At 38.5% G+C, this 17,799-nt stretch overlaps 1 long non-coding RNA gene across 1 annotated transcript; it reads right to left on the bottom strand.

The window, feature by feature from the left end:
- Positions 1 to 8,653: 8,653 nt before the first annotated feature.
- On the bottom strand, positions 8,654 to 11,213 carry LOC104086442 (uncharacterized). The gene is made up of 2 exons (XR_684103.4): positions 9,984 to 11,213; positions 8,654 to 9,916 (listed from the first exon to the last, which is right to left on the bottom strand). It is a non-coding gene; the product is annotated as an uncharacterized lncRNA (long non-coding RNA).
- Between the last annotated feature and the right edge of the window lie 6,586 nt (positions 11,214 to 17,799).

Here is a 17,799-nt window from a genome sequence, read left to right as displayed (position 1 = left end):
CTTAGCTAGTCTTGGAGGTTATTTGCCGTCACGACCTTTGATAGGATTTTGGGTCGTGATAAGTTGGTATTAGAACCCTAGGGTCATAGGTTCTATGGGTCATGAGCAATTTTAGTAAAGCCATGTGGATTGGTACTGAGACATTTATACTTATCTTCGAGAGGTTATTAGACTGTTAGGAAAACTTGTCTTTCTTTCATTCTTTGTCGTGCAGATTTATCTATCCCGAAGTTTGAACCTTTACTCTTCTTTTCTCTCACAGATGGCAAGGAAACTATCTTCTGTAGCAGCTGGGCAGGAACCACTGGCCCCTGTCAGAGTTGCGAGAGGTTGGGGCAGGGATAGAGGCTGAGGTGGAGCACGCGCTGCTATATGGGTCTGGCTAGAGTAGTTGTTGTGGAGCCACCAGTAGCTCTAGTGGAGGAGCAGATGCCCGATCATGTTGATTAGGCAGGACTAGCTCAGGCACCTAAGGGACCTATTGCTACAACTAGACTCTATGAGACTTTGGCTCATATCCTATTTGAGAACTTGACTCAAGCGAGTATGATCCCGGCTGTACCAACTACTTCACAACCTGGGGGAGGAGTCCAGACTACCGACGCCCGTACACCAGAGTAGCTGACTCATGGTTAACAGACTCCGGGGGTTCTGTCGATACAGCCAGTCATCGCCGTTCTACCTGAGATTAGGCCAGCCTTATCTGCTGAGGAGCAGAAGAGGATAGAGAGATTTTAGAGGCTTCTTCCTCCTTATTTTTGTGGAGAGCCTACTGAGGATTCACCAGGTTTTCTTGATCAGTGTCATCATATTTCACACACTTTGGGTTTGGCGGATTCAAATGGGATTGACTTTACTGCCTTCCAGTTGTCAAGGCCATCATACGTATAGTGGTAAATTTATGAGTCGATTAGGCCAACTAGCGCATCATTGCTAACAAGTCTTCAGTTCTCAATTCTTTTCTTAGAGGAGTGTATCCCACTAACTTAGGGGTGGGCGTTCGATACTCCGCTACGGTATTTAATAACTATGGTTCGGTACTTCGGTATATCAATTTTGCAAACCAAATATCATACCAAAGTAGTTCGGTACAATTCAGTATTTTTTTATTTTGTTCGGTATTTTTTCGGTACAGTTTCGGTATCATACCAAGTCCTTATGAACAAAGCAGTGGTGAGACTCAAGTTGAACGAGTCTGATCCGAATGCTTCACTTGGTATGATACCCAGTGGCAGCTAGTGCTAGACTCCTAGTGCATATTCTGGGGAATATAAGTCTAAGTATAGTTAAGTTATCAAGTTCAGTTATGGAATCAAACTCTAGAGATTCATAACTGATCGATCAGAAGTGTGAAAGATTTCTTGATCATATAGATGCAAATGCTTTCAAATCTCCCAAGATTATGCCTAACATCTCTTCTGTTGAGTCCATTGTTCCAGCCAAGAGAATGAGAGCAGGAGGTGTGAGTTCCCATCCATTTTGTCAGGTTCAAGGTTATGGGAAGGATCTCAACTCTTGTAAGGACTATCACAAGAGGTATTAAGTTTGTGAGGTTCATTCAAAGAAGACTATAGTAAACGACATTGAGCAAAGGTTTCGTAAGCAATGTAACAGGCTAATACTTCAGTATTTTGGTATTTCGGCATACCGAAATATCGAAACCTTAATACCGAGGATAGTAACCAAATACCGAATAACCAAAAAATCTATACCCAAAATACCGAATAAACCGATACTAAAATACTGAATTATTCGAAATTCAGTTTTTAAGATTATGCCCACCGATACACTGACTTGCAAGAAAAAGTTGCACGGTGAGTTTGAGAATTTACGCTAGGAGGGTATGACCGTGACCTAGTATGATATGAGTTTTGTAGAGTTATCACGATTTGTAGATCTTTTGGTTTCTACAAAAAATGAGAGGGTTCGTAGATTTGTTGAGGGATTCACCTATAACCTTAGGCTCGGGATAACATGAGAGATGGAGACTGAGACTACCTGTCATTAGGCTTTGGAGATTACTAGGAGACTGGAGCGTATATTGAGGTAGGGGAGGGAGGACAGGGAGGCCAAGAAGCCTAGTGTTTTTGGAGGATTTAGCGGTGCCTACTCTAGGGTCAAGGGTCGTCATGGTAGGAGCTATGTCATTCAACGGATACAGTCAGCACTTCATGTTTCACATGGTGCTCCAGCTAACCATGGATTTTAGAGCACTCGTACTGGGCAGTAATCCTTCAGTGCACCTGCCGCACATGGTTCTTACAGTGATTATTCTCATCATCCAGGGCAGACTAAGTCCTACTAGCCATATTTGCAGAGAGCTTGTTTTGAGTGTGGCGATGTGAGACGCATGAGGATAGGTTGTCCCAGGCTTCGGATGAGTGTACCTCAGTAGGGTACCCAAGCTATGAATCCCGCGACAGATGCTACACCACCCGGACAGCTAGTTAGAGGCAGGGGACATACGGGTAGAGGTCGTCCTAGAGGGGGAGGCCAGGCTCATTGTTATGATTTTCCTGGTAGGACTGAGGCAGTAGAATAATTCATTACATATATTATTTCAGTCTTGCTAATGTGTCTATGCCTGTTAAGGATTCTATATGGTCGATCGCGCCTATCGTTCATGTGCGGTTACTATTGGGGCTTATAAGACTAGAGTTGATCCCCTACTACTTGATATGGTTTATTTCAAGGTGATTTTGGGAATGGATTGACTATCTCCGTACCATGCTATTCTTAATTGCCACACTAAGACCGTGACATCGCCTATGCCGGAGTGACCAAGGTTGGAATGGAGGGGTTCACTTGGTCATGCTCCTAGTAGGGTGATCACACTTTTGAAGGCTCAACGGATGGTTGAGAAGGTATGTATGGCGTACGTAGCCGTTGTTAGGGATGTCAGTGTTGGTACTCATACCGCATAGTGAAAAAGTTTCCAGATGTATTCCCAGCAGACCTACCGAGTATGCTACCGGATAGGGACATTGATTTTGGTCTTGATTTGGCACCGGACACTCAGCCCATATCTATTACACCGTATCGTATGGCTCCAGCTAAGTTGAAGGATTTGAAGGAACAATTGCAGGAATTGTTGGATAATGTTTTCATCAGGCCGAGTATTTTACCTTGGGGTGCGCCGATATTAATGTAAATAAGAAGGATGGTTCCATGAGGAAGTGCATTGACTATAGGCAATTGACCAAGGTTACCATCAAGAACAAGTATCCACTGCCGCACATTGATGATTTATTTGATCAGCTTCAGGGAGTTAGGGTGTGCTCAAAGATTGACTTGAGATCGGGGTATCATCAGTTAAAAATCAGAGCTTCAAACATTCCTAAGACGACCTTCAGGACCCGTTATGGGCATTATGAGTTATTGGTGATGTCTTTTGGTTTGACTAATGCCCAACAACCTTCATGCATTTGATGAACATGTGTTCCAACTTTATTGGATTATTTTGTCATTTTGTTCGTTGATGATACCTTGGTATATTCCTATAGTAGGGAGAAGCACCAACAACATTTGAGGACGGTGTTTTAGATTCTGAGGGAGAAGAAGTTATATGCTAAGTTCTCCATCTATGAGTTCTGGTTGGATTTAGTAGCATTTTTGGGCTACGTGATGACTAATGATGGGATCGAGGTGGATCCAAAGAAGATTGAGGCGGTTCAATGTTGGCCTAGACCTTCTACAACCACAGAGATCATGAGCTTTCTAGGTTTGGTGGGTTATTATCGACACTTCATGGAGGGCTTGTCATCTATTGCAGCTCCATTGACCAAGTTGACTCAGAAGGGCACTCTGCTCAGATGGTCCGTTGAGTGTGAGGAGAGCTTTCAAAAACTCAAGACTTCTTTGACTACATCTTCTGTTTTGGCATTGCTCTCAAGATCAAGGTTGTATATGGTCTATTATGGCGCTTCGCATGTTGGTCTTGAGTGTGTTTTGATGCAGTCCGGTAGAGTGATTACCTATGCATTGTACCAGTTGAAGCCTCATAAGAAGAACTATATGGTACATGATTTTGATTTAGCAGCTATTGTTCATGCGCTCATGATTTAAAGGCATTACTTATATGGCTTGTCTTGTGAGGTTCACACTGATCAACAAAGTCTTTAGCACTTATTTAAGCAAAAGGATTTGAATTTGAGGCAGCGGAGATAGTTAGAGTTTTTGAAGGATCATGATATCACTATTCTATATCATTCGGGAAGGCTAATATGGTAGCAGACTCCTTGAGTAGAAAAATATGGGGAGTGTGGAATTTATTCCAGCTGTCGAGAGGCCTTTAGCTATGGATGTTCAGGCATTGGCCAATAGATTGTTGAGATTGGATAGTTTCGAGCCGAGTAGAGTCCTTGCTTGTGTTGTTTCATAGTCGTCCTTATTTGATCACATTAAGGCTCGCCAGTATGATGATCCCCATTTTCTTTTCCTCAGGCACACAATGCAGCGTAGTGGTGCTATGGAGGTCACTGTTGGTGATGATGTGTATTGTGACTTCAAGGTCGGGTTTTTGTTCTAACTGTCGATGGCTTGAGAGAGTTGATTCTTGAGAAGGCCTATAACTGGTGGTATTCTATTCACCCAGGTGCTACGAAGATGTATCGTGACTTGAAGCGGCATTATTGGTGGAGGAGGATAAAGAAGGACATTGTTGGGCATGTTTCTAAGTGTTTGAATTGTCAACAGGTCAAGTATGAGCATCAGAAACTAGGTGATATGCTTTAGAAGATTGATATACTAGAGTGGAAGTGGGAGTGCATTACTACGAACTTTGTGGTAGGGCTTCCATAGACTTTGAGGAAGTTTGATTCTATTTGGGTCATCTTGGATTGGTTGACCAAGTCAATGCATTTCTTCCGGTTATAACTTCCTACACTTCAAAGAGGTTGGTTCAGATCTATATTAGAGAGGTTGTTTGCTTGCATGGTGTACCTGTCTCTATCATCTCAGACCACGACACCCAATTTACCTTGCATTTTTGGAGAGTTGTTCAGTGTGAGTTTGGCACGCAGGTGGAGTTGAGGATTGCATTGCACTGTCAGATGGATGGGCAGTCCGAGAGGATCATTCAGATCCTTAAGGATATGTTGAGGACATGTGTTATTTATTTTGGAGGCTAGTGCGATCAGTTTCTACCACTAGTAGAGTTTGTCTAGAACAACAGCTACCAGTCTAGTATCTAGATGGCTCCATATGAGGCCTTATATGGAAGGCAATATCGTTTTCCAGTTGGTTGGTTCGAGTCCGATGAGGCTATATTATTGGGCACATACTTGGTCCGTGATGCTTTGGAGAAGGTGAATTTGATTCAGGAGAGGCTTCGCATATCTCAGTCCATGTAGAAGAGTTAAGCTAATAGGCAGGTTCGTGATGTGGCTTTCATGGAAGGTGAGAAAGTTCTTCTTATAGTTTCACCAATGAAAGGAGTGATGAGGTTTGGAAAGAAGGGCAAGTTGAGCCCGAGGTTTATTGGCCCATTTGAGGTGTTGAAGAGAGTTGGCGAGGTTGCTTATAGACTCGCTTTGCCTCCCAGTCTTACGGGAGTTTATATAGTGTTTGAGCTTTCTACGCTTCAGAAGTATCATGAAGATAGGTCTCATGTTTGGAGTTCATCACAATGCAATTAGATGAGAATGTGGCTAACGAGGAAGAGCCAGTAGCCATTTTAGATAGGCTGGTTCGGAAGCTCAGGTCTAAAGAGATCGCATTAGTAAAGGCTTAGTAGAGATGTCAACCGATCGATGAAGCGACTAGGGAGACCGAGCATGATATGTGGAGCATATAGCCTCACCATTTTGGCATTTAAGGTATTATTCTAAACCCGTTCTAGAACAAATATTTGTTTAAAAAAGGTAGAATGTAGTGACCCGACCAGTCGTTTTGTATACTTGAGCCGCGTTTCCTTATTTGACGTTTCTCGTATGTTTTGCGAGGATGGTTGGCTTGATTCTGGGGAGTTTTGGCAATAAATTGGAACACTTAGTTCCACAGTTAGAAGTTAAAATTGTAAGAGTTGACCAATGTTTGACTTTTGAGTAGACATATTCAAACTAGTGATTTGATAGTTCTTATAGGTCCATATGGTGATTTTGGACTTAGGCGTGTGTTTGAATTTGGATTTCTAGGTCCCTAGAAGATTTTAAGCTTAATTCCCAAAAGTTAAAAATTTAAAGGTTTGGGGAGTTCATAGGTTTGACCGAAAGTTGACTTTATTGTTGTCGGTTCCGATTGGTGTTCCGGGACTTGGAGTAGGTTCGTCTTGTTGATTTGGATTTGTGTGCAAAAGTTGGTTGCATTTCGATTTGGTTAGGCATGAATCAGACACTTGGTTGGGAGTTTATGAAGTTCTTGAGCTTGAAGGAATGCACATAAGTTTTGGTGCTCGATTCTTGGTTGTGGATGTTATTTTGATATTTTTAGCTTACAAACGAGTTCATATGAGGTTTATATGCTTGTGTGGATATTTGGAGTGGGTCCCGAGGGGCTCAAGTGAGCTTTAGATTGGTTTTAGGTTGACTTTGGAAGTTGGGAGGTTTTTGGTGCCACAATCATTGCATTTGTGATGTTCTGCTTTGAAATGCGAGGTATGCATTTGCGGACTTTAGCTTACATTTGCGATATGGGAATGGGGAGGCTAGCTTCACACTGTTGTCGCATTTGCGGCTATCGCTTTTGCGAGGGTTGGTTGCATATGATCTGCTTCTTAGGGGTTCAGTTCAAATTTGCATGCTTAGTGTCGCTTCTGCGAAGGTCGCATTTGCAAACCCCTGATCACAAATGCAACATCTGCAACTGAGTATTAAGCTGTATTTCAGAATTTTAGCTCATTCTCTCATATTTGAACCCCAGACTTGGCGAAAGACGATTTTGGCTTGGAGATTTTCATATAAGGCTTTGAGATAAGTGATTTCTGCTCATTTTTGTTATTATTTCAATAATCTACATGGATTATTAACACCCAAAATTTGAAATTCTGAGGGAAATTAGGGGGCTTTCCTACAACTTAAGAGAGTAAAAATTGGGTTTTGAGCTATGATTTGGACTTGGTTTTGGAATCTAAACATATATTTGGACTCGTGGGGTTACAGATAGTCGGAATCTACCCCGTGACTCGGGTTTTGACCATGTGGCCCCGGGTTGACTTTTTTTACTTCTTGGAAATTGAAAAAAGATTAAAGCTTTATTGTTTAAAATTGTTTTCTATAACTTTGTTTGACATTATTGAGTTTTTTTTTACTAGATTCGAGCCGGTTGGAGGTGATTTCTAAGGGAATAGCCATTTTAGAAGGTTGATTTGGGCTTATCTTATCTAATCTTGTGTGATGGAATAACCCTTGGAATTCGACCTTAATTGTCTAACTACTACTATCGCATGAGATTTTTGCCATGCAGATTATTACAATATTATTATTGTGTGATGTGGGGTATTTGTCGTGCAGTTATGATGATATTGTTATTGTTATAGCACGGGGTCTTTGCCGTGCAGTGTGTGTATTTGGATCCATTCCCCTAGGATCGCCCTCTCATGTCTCTCTCTTAATATCTTACACACGGGTTTATGGTAATTGACTGATGTTAGGTGATTCTGATATAGAATCCGATGATGGTGAGTTGGGGAGTATAAAAGTGGAAGCTTTGATTTTGCAAGTGAATTCTTTATGCCTTATTATGCGTTTTACATGTTTTATGTTGAATTCTAAGATGCTACTATATGCCTACGTTATTCGTTGATGATTTGACTGTCAAGATTGATTTATCTATGCTGAGTGGTAGCTCCGATATTTGATAATTGATGAAATTGCACCTTGTTATATTCTGGTTGTAAGCTATTATATATATATTGCCCAGATTCATTAATTAGTGAGTATATCACGTGATTTAAACCTCGTCATTACTTCACCAATGTTAGTCTTGATACTTAAAGAGTACTTGTTATCCCATACTCATAATACACTTCTGCATATTTTTATGTAGATCCAAGCATTGGCAGTAGCAGATCTCAGGAGCGAGTAGTATTTACTGTTAGCGAGGATTCAAGGTAGTGTTTCATGATCGCTGCAGACCCCTGGAGGCCCCTTCCCTTATTTTCATACTGTTTTTATTATACATTCAACAATATTATACTATCAAGACATCTTCTTGCATTTGGTTTTCTAGATCATGACTCTGTGCTACATGGTTTTGGAAATTTAGTATTATGTATCACTGTATTGGCTATTGTTGGAGTTTTATTCCACTATTTATGTCATTTCAGATATATTATATTTTGTTTTGTTGTTTGAAATATTATTGTGTAATCGACTTACCTAGTCTTGGAGGTTAGGTGCCCTCACGACTTTTGGTGAGATATTTTGGGTTGTGACAAGACCATATGTCTCTCCGCATCTGTTGATTCAATTTTATGCCTTAGTAAAGAGGATCTATTCATAGTATTGATAAAACGAAAAGAGTCCTCTTTATATTTAAGCGGGATACTTAAGATTTTAGCTCAAGTTAATCGTTCGAGAAAAACATAACAAAGTTACAACTACAAATCTTAGTTTTGGGAACGAGAAGCTTAATGTTTACGAAACTAAAAGCACTTGGATGATCTCAAAAGTGCCGAAAATTAAATGAAATATTTCTAAAGTATGAAATATTCAAGTACGGAAAGAAAGATTGAATTTTTTATTGATACTTAAAGGCATTAAAGCCTAGAGAAGCAAGCACAATGAAATAAGAAAAGAAATAACATTTAAAGGTCAAGAGGAACCAATAAAGATGGACCAGTTTGGAGAGAATCAACTTAAGTATTTGAAGATGTAGGATGTGACTTAGTGTGCTCTTCTTTAGCAACCTCATCCAGTTGGTCTTGAAGCGTCTCTTCTTCCAAGGAGTCTTCTTTTGGAGTAGAAGAATTCGTGACATGCTGGTACTGTCTCCACTGCTTGTCTATATTTCTCAATATCCCCTCCTAATCGGGGATCCGACATGAGAAGCTTCCAATGTCTCCAATCGGATCTCCAAGAACATCTAATTCAGGTTTATCTTTGACTACAGCTCGAGATCTTTGTAATTTTAAAGGGATCTAAATCCTTTTCCCCAAAACATCATCTTCTCAGACGCAGAGCATCAAGAGCAGCATTCAAAGATTTAAGAGACACTTCAAAGATCTTGCTTTATCTTCCAATCTATCTAGATACTCCGTGGCTTGGGTGAAGTCCATGACCATCTTACACGAATGTGCTTCCTTTTGAGCAAGCAATTCCTTGAGACTACGTATCTCTTCAGTTGCCTTGGAATGTTGATCAATGATGGAAGACTCCTGCTGCTTCTTTCTGCCTTGAACTTCTCTAACTCCTCGGAAACAGTTTAGCCTGGTGCTCCAAGGCCTCTTTCTCAGTACGAATTCATTCATATTGGGATTTCCAATCACTGTTGGCCACCTTCAATTCCTCAATTTCCTCCTTATAGATGGTAATCCTCTTCAACAACTCGGTACTAATTAGATTACACTGTAACATTTTTTGTCAGTAACATGAAAACCATAGAAAGCATTTAGAAAAAGGGAAAGGAACACATCCGGAGAATAGAATGGGGACTGCATCACCGACATGCTCAGCCAAAATATTCATCTCATCATCCTCCACGATGATGGGAACATTATCTAGTTTATCTTGAAGGCAGAATTGAGTAGTTTGGGGATTAACTCAAGGATTGCCCTGGTCATCCCCAGACTGATCTACCTTTTTCTTATCGGATCTTCGCTTCTTTCTCGTAGGCTTGACAAGAGCACCCTTTAAAACACAACTTAACAAACTTTTATTTATTTGCTTCAAAGTGGCTAATTTTAGAATCCAATCTTGGGCTTAATCAACCTCTAGTTTCTCAATCAAAGTCTTAGGTTGAGGCTTCCTTCGCAAAAGACCTATATCGGTAGAAGAAGAATAAGAAGAAGACAGAGAAAAATTAAGATATTTATTTCTGAAACATACCATGACTTTATCTTTGCGACCAGACACATCAAAAAAATATTTCCAAGTCCGTAATTCCATAAAAGAATAAGATAGTATCTTCTTCATCGATTCAGCAAGGTTGGAGAACTCTTCGATTATTTCCATAGCAGATGTAGTACAAGGGAAAGACGTTATGGCCAGGACAAGAGAAAGATGATTTCGGAGTTGAAAAGAAAACTTATATTTGAAGTTCCACTTCTCCGAAAATGGAAGATCATTGAGTTTCACAAGATCTCGAGTTGGTACGACCACGAACCTCTCATACTACCCCCGATCATGATTACTCTCTAGCTCAACAAGGACTCGCTTACCACGGTTAGCAAGAGTGAACAATCCTTCCCGACAAATCTTGGGAGAGTAAAGATAAAGAAGGCGATGAAGAGTGAAGTACACCGATGCCGATTTGATAAAAAAATAAGGCAATCCACATGCCTTGAAATATTCAGATTTATTTTAGCCAAGCAAGCATCGAAATGTCTGTAAAATGCCTCAATTGCAGGATCAATTGTAGGTTTAAACCCTAGAGTAAATGGATACATATATTTGAACGAGAAACCTTCTCGGTGGCTAGTAATTCGTTTGTTCTCGTGAGCTGGGTTAATGTTAGGTCATATCTCTAGTAGCAGTCCTTTCGGATAGTAAGAAGATGTTCCAACTGGATAAGAGTAAGAGTCCACAGGGGAATTCCGATTTTTGATTTTCCCCATCGCCTTATTCCATAGAGAGTTGTTCGCTTTAAAGTTAAGTTGTTTGGGAAAAATCTTGGAAATGGTGGGTTTAGTAGAAAACTCTTGTTTGTTGCCTTTTTTTCTCTTTGAAGAAGGCGTTATAATGGAGGAATCTTGGCTGCCTCTTTTAGAAGTAGTTTTTAGGGCTTCTTTCCTTATCTTCTCAATAACAAAGAAGGTTTCCCTATAGTTCATCAACAATGATTGTACGCCTTAAGGCGGTTTAGAAATTTTATAAAATAATGGTTTCAATTGGTGGAAGATTGATATATTTGGAATCCATAGCTTTGAAGAGAAAGATAGAATGCAAAGAAATTATAAAGGAAGGAAATAATAGCAAACTTGCAAAGGAACGGTACTTGGACAAATTGAAGAATGCAGAAGAAAAGAAAAGGTTTCATATTTATAGAATGAAGAAACATTATCATGAAACCGTCATCACGGAGTTACAGAGTAATTAGTGCCTTGGGAACCGCTGGTAATATCACAACCAATCAGGTCACATCACATGTCTTGGGTGTTAAGTGGTAATGGTGCATGTCACTTAAATTTCAGAACACGTCACTATAGTTTCAGAATAAAAGTGTTGGAGTGTTATAAATATATTATATTATGGATGTTCATTTAGTACTCCATCGTAAATAAGCTTCCTGAAGAAGCTTATCCATATGAGACTCCGCCGTAAATATTTTTATCTATTTAGTACTCTATTGGAAATAAGCCTCTTGAATAAGCTTATCCTTTCGGTACTCCGTTATGGATAAATATTACCCATGGTAGAAGATTATCTATATCTGGCACAATAGCCTAGAGTAGTAGCTTATAAGCAGCTTACAGTAGCAGCTTACAAGCAGCTTACACAGCAGCTTGCAGTAGCAGCTTACACAGTAGCTTCCTTTCTTCTATAAATAGAGGAGAATTCAGTTCATTATGTACATAAGTTTGAAGTTTGAATAATATATCAGTTTCTCTCTATACTTGTCTTTACTTTACTGTCTTTATTTCATAACACGTTATCAACACGAGAATCTGCCATCTCGAGAAAATACTTTGAAAGTATCAGAGGTACGAACTTTCTTTTTATAAATAATGTCAAATCTTTCTAAACTTGAGTTTGTAGCCCTGGATATATCGGGCAAAAGCTACATATCTTGGGTGCTTGATGCTGAAATTCATCTTGATGCGATGGGTCTGGCAGACACCATCAAAGATAAAAATCATGCATCAAACCAAGACCGTGCCAAAGCAATGATATTCCTACGCCATCACCTTGATGAGGGCTTGGAAATGGAATATCTTACTGTTAAAGATCTAGTCATACTATGGAATAATTTGAAAGATAGATATGACCACCTGAAGATAGTCATTCTTCCACATGCACGTTATGATTGGACTCATCTAAGGCTACAAGATTTTAAATCTATCAGCGAGTATAATTCTGCTATGTTCAGAATTATTTCCCAATTGAAACTATGTGGTGACAATATTACTGATCATGATATGTTGGAGAAAACTTTCACCACTTTTCATGCCTCGAATATGCTCCTGCAACAGCAATATCGAGAGATAAAATTCAAAAAGTATTCTAAACTTATCTCACATCTTCTTGTAGCCGAGCAACATAATAGGCTATTAATGAAAAACCATGAAAGTCGACCTAATGGTTCTTGTCCATTCCCTGAAGTGAATGAGACAAACTTCCACCAAGCTAAGCGTGGAAGAGAACGTGGCCCAAGTCGTGGTCGGGGAGGAAACTCTAATCGTGGTAATAACAATGCACCAAAGAACCCCCTTTACCACCAGCAGTGGAAAAGGAAGGAATAAAAGCATGAAGCGATGCAAGCAGCAAAGCCAGAAAATACATGTTATAGATGTGGAGGAAAAGGGCACTGGTCATGTACATGTCGTACGCCAAAGCACCTGGTTGAGCTGTATCAAGCCTCCCTGAAAAAGACAGAGAAAAATGCTGAAGCAAATTTTATTTCTGAAGATAATTTAGACTTCATGCATTTGGATGTAGCTGATTATTTTGTACTCCCAGAAGGAGAAACAAGTCATGTGATCGGTAGTGAATCTGTAGAAATGTAAATATTTTAATTTTTGTTATTTGCAGCAGATAGTATGGTTATGTAATTATTTTACATAAATAAAAGTTACACTTTGAAAATGATGTTTACTATCATATTTATTTTGTTTATGTCATTTTGAAGAATATGGATAATCCTCAAATTATGTTTGGATCAAAGACCAATCATGAAGATATTTGTATAATTGATAGTGGAACAACGCATGCCATATTCAAGGATCAGAAATACTTTTCTTATTTGCATAAGGAAAAAATAAATATTTTTATAATTTCTGGTAATATAAGTTTGATTGAAGGCTCCGGAAGAGCTACTGTATTTCTGTCTAAGGTCACAAAACTTATTATCGACAATGTGTTGTTCTCCTCCAAGTCCCAAATAAACTTGTTGAGTTTTATAGATATCCGCCAAAGTGGGTATCATGTTGAGATAATAGATGAAATGAACATGAAATATCTTTGGATTACAAAGAATATTTCTGGCCAGAAATGTATTGTAGAAAAGTTACCAACTTTATCTTCTGGCTTATACTATTCAAAGATTAGTACAGTTGAATCACACTCTATCGTAAACCAGAAGTTTACTAATTCAAATACTTTTGTGCTTTGGCATGGCCGTTTGGGCCATCCTGAATCAATAATGATGAGACGAATTACTGAAAATTCGAGTGGGCATCCATTAAAGAACCTGAAGATTCTTACAAATGATGAATTTTCTTGTGATGCTTGTTATCAAGGCAAAATGATCACTAGACCATCACCAATGAAGGTTGGCATTGATTCCCCTGCCTTTTTAGAACGTATACATGGGGATATATGCGGACCTATTCACCCACCAAGAGGGTTGTTTAGATATTTTATGGTCCTAATAGATGCATCTTCAAGATGGTCTCATGTGTGCCACTATCATCTCGCAACCTGGCGTTTGCAAAGTTATTAGCCCAAGTAATTCGATTAAGGGCACAATTCCCATATTATCCTATAAAGGCTATTCGTCTTGATAATGCTGGAGAATTCTCATCTCAAGCTTTTGATAATTACTGTCTATCAGTTGGGATAAAAGTTGAACATCCTGTAGCTTTATTCATACTCAAAATGGCCTTGCAGAGTCATTTATTAAACAACTGCAATTGATAGCAAGACCACTACTTATGAAAACAAAATTGCCCACTACTGTTTGGGGCCATACTATCTTGCATGCACCATCACTTATCCGTCTCAGACCAACACATTATAATAAATATTCTCCGTCACAATTAGTTTTTGGTCATGAACCAAATATTGTCCATCTACGAATTTTTGGATGTGCTGCATATGTGCCAGTAGAACCACCACAACGCAGTAAGATAGGCCCCCAAAGAAGGTTAGGAATATATATTGGGTTTGAATCACCCTCTATTATTTGCTATCTTGAACCATTGACGGGAGATTTATTTACTGCTCGATTTGCAGATTGTCGATTTGATGAAGCAATTTTCCCACAATTAGGGGGAGAGAAAAAGGAAATCAAAAGAGAAATTGTGTGGAAAGTTTCATCATTATCTCACTTTGATCCAAGTACCCCTATATGTAATCAGGAGGTACAGAAGATCATCCATTTACAGAATATAGCAAATCAAATGCCAGACGCATTTACTGATTTGAAAAGGATAACTAAGTCGCATATCCCTGCAGAGAATGTGCCTATCCGAATTGATGTCCCAGCAGGACCATCTACTAGCATGAGAGCTAGTGAACCTAAAGCACGCCTGAAGCATGGTAGACCTTTGGGTTCTAAGGATAGAAATCCTAGAAAAATAAAATCGACAAATGATAAAAATAATATTATGAAGGGATCTCCTGAAGAGACCCAAGATCTGATTAGTTCTGAGATTCCTGAAGAAATCAATGAACCCGAGACTCAAGTGAGTGAGGAACTTTTAATAGGTTCTACTTGTGATGGGATTAACTTAAATCGATCTGAAATAGTGGTGGATAATATTTTTGCATATAATGTTGCACTTAACATTATACAAGATAGTGAGAATCTTGAACCCCGATCTATCGAAGAATGTCGACAAAGATCTGATTGGCCAAAATGGCAAGAGTCAATTCAATCGGAATTGAAGTCACTTGCTAAAAGAGAGGTCTTTGGACCAGTAGTCCAAACACCTGCTGGTATAAAGCCAGTTGGTCATAAATGGGTTTTTGTGCGAAAAAGGAATGATAAAAATGAAGTTGAAAGATACAAGGCTCGCCTTGTTGCACAAGGATTCTCACAACGACCTGGAGTCGATTATGAAGTAACATATTCACCAGTTATGGATGTCATAACATTTCGATATCTCATCAGTTTAGTCTTACGTGAAAGGCTTGAAATACATCTAATGGATGTGGTTACAGCTTATCTGTACGGGTCACTTGATAATGAAATTTACATGAAAATCCCTAAAGGATTTAAAATGCATGAAGCATATTCAAAATCTCGGGAAATGTACTCAATCAGATTACAAAGATCTTTGTACGGTTTAAAGCAATCTAGGCGCATGTGGTATAATCGCCTCAGTGAATATTTGCTGAAAGAGGGTTACATAAGTGATGTTATCTGTCCATGTATTTTTATAAAGAAAATGGCTTCAGAATTTGTTATACTTGCTGTTTATGTAGATGACATAAATCTTGTTGGAACTTCAGAAGAGCTCCAAAAGGCAATTAAATATCTTAAGAAAGAATTTGAGATGAAAGATCTTGGAAAGACAAAACTTTGTCTTGGTCTGCAAATTGAACATTTAGTAGACGAGATCTTTATCCATCAATCTTCCTATACAGAAAGGGTCTTAAAATGCTTTTACATGGACAAAGCGCACTCATTAAGTACACCAATGGTTGTTCGATCACTTGAAGTGAATAAAGATTTGTTCCGACCTCCAGAAGAGGATGAAGAACTCCTTGGTCCCGAAGTACCCTATCTCAGTGCAATTGGTGCACTAATGTATCTTGCTAATGCTACAAGGCCTGACATAGCATTTTCTGTTAATTTACTAGCAAGATATAGTTCTTCTCCTACACGGAGACATTGGAACGGGATTAAGCATATATTACGATATTTAAAGGAGATCTTGTTGGTTATGCGGATGCAGGTTATTTATCTGATCCCCATAAAGCTAGATCTCAAACCGGATACGTTTTTACATGTGAAGGTACTATCATATCATGGCGCTCCACAAAATAATCTATTGTTGCTACTTCTTCAAATCATGCTGAAATAATAGCTATTCATGAAGCAAGTAGGGAATGCGTATAGTTGAGATCAATAATTCATTTTATTCGAGAAAAATATGGTTTGGAATGTGAGAAAAGATCCACAATTTTATACGAAGACAATGCTGCATGCATAGCCCAATTGAAGGGAGGATTTATAAAAGGAGATAGAATGAAGCACATTTCACCAAAATTATTCTACACACACGATCTTCAGAAAAATGGTGACATTGATGTGCAACAAATCCGTTCAAGTGACAATCCGGCAAATTTATTCACTAAATCTTTACCAACTTCAACTTTTGAGAATATGGTATACAAGATTGGAATGCGGAGACTTAAATATTTGAAACAAGGTTTTCATCAGAGGGAGTAAAATACGCTATGTACTCTTTTTTCCTTACTAAGGTTTTTTCCCACAGGGTTTTCCTTATAAGGTTTTTAATGAGGCAGCTAGCAATGCGTATTACTAAATATGTATACTCTTTTTCCTTCATTAGGATTTTTTTCCCAGAGGGTTTTTTCTTAGTAAGGTTTTAATGAGGCACATTATCTTTTAATGAATATCCAAGGGGGAGTGTTATAAATATATTATATTATGGATATTCATTTAGTACTCCATTGTAAATAAGCTTCCTGAAGAAACTTATCCATATGAGACTCCGCCGTAAATATGTTTATCTATTTAGTACTCTATTGAAAATAAGCCTCATGAAGAAGCTTATCCTTTCAGTACTCCGTTATGGATAAATATTACCCATGGTAGAAGATTATCTATATCTGGCACAACAACCTAGAGTAGCAGCTTACGAGCAGCTTACAGAGCATCTTACAAGCAGCTTACACAGCAGCTTGCAGTAGCAGCTTCCTTTCTTCTATAAATAGAGGAGAATTCAGTTCATTATGTACATAAGTTTGAAGTTTGAATAATATATCAGTTTCTCTCTATACTTGTCTTTACTTTACTGTCTTTATTTCATAACATCATACACTTTTACTCATCTAGCCTAAAATTCTACAACTTATAGAATACTCATCAGAGACTATCCTATAAGTGAGACGACAATCTATATTGGTAAGAAATGGATTTACTACGTGGAAAGTATAATGGTCGACACATGACAAAAGAAGGGATAGCCTTAACATACCTGAGCCGATTCTCTTGACAATCCCTCTAGCACACATTTTTTTTGTGATAAAATACGTAACGGCGGATCTAAGTAGGAAAAAATCCGTATGATGTTCTTGAGAAAGATTATACCGAGCTCCCTTAGAATTGCAAACCCCTTTACTATTACGTTGTATAACTTCGCATGAATTTCTTTGCTGAAGCAATCATGTTTTCCATTCCATATATTTGTGAATTTGAGACTTTTATGGCTTAGCCAAGATTCCTTCTAATGGTGCCATAACTTTTTCCTATTCTCTAAGTTATAATTGTTATCAAAAAGTATTTAAAGAATGACAAAAAAATTGAGAATGTGAAATCAAAGTGATTGGGAAAGCATAAGAACAGTGGTATTGGTTTGTAAGGAATTCTTTACGTCTCTCATGTAAAGATTTGTGAGTCTTGGTTCTTAATGCTAATTCCAACAAGCTTTTTTTTGTTTGCAGCTTCGTTTATCAAATAGAGAACTAAACCAAGGTAGTTATATATTTTCTCAAACTTCTAATTTTTCTAATCTCATATAAAGAGTACAAATTTTCGTACGCTTAATTCTTAAAATGAAAATCTCATAAACTA

This window comes from Nicotiana tomentosiformis, chromosome 3, assembly GCF_000390325.3.
Source record: "Nicotiana tomentosiformis chromosome 3, ASM39032v3, whole genome shotgun sequence".
NCBI classification, from domain to species: domain Eukaryota; kingdom Viridiplantae; phylum Streptophyta; class Magnoliopsida; order Solanales; family Solanaceae; genus Nicotiana; species Nicotiana tomentosiformis.
Note: the sequence above shows the minus strand (reverse complement) of the source record. Positions and strands in the feature narration are given on the sequence as shown.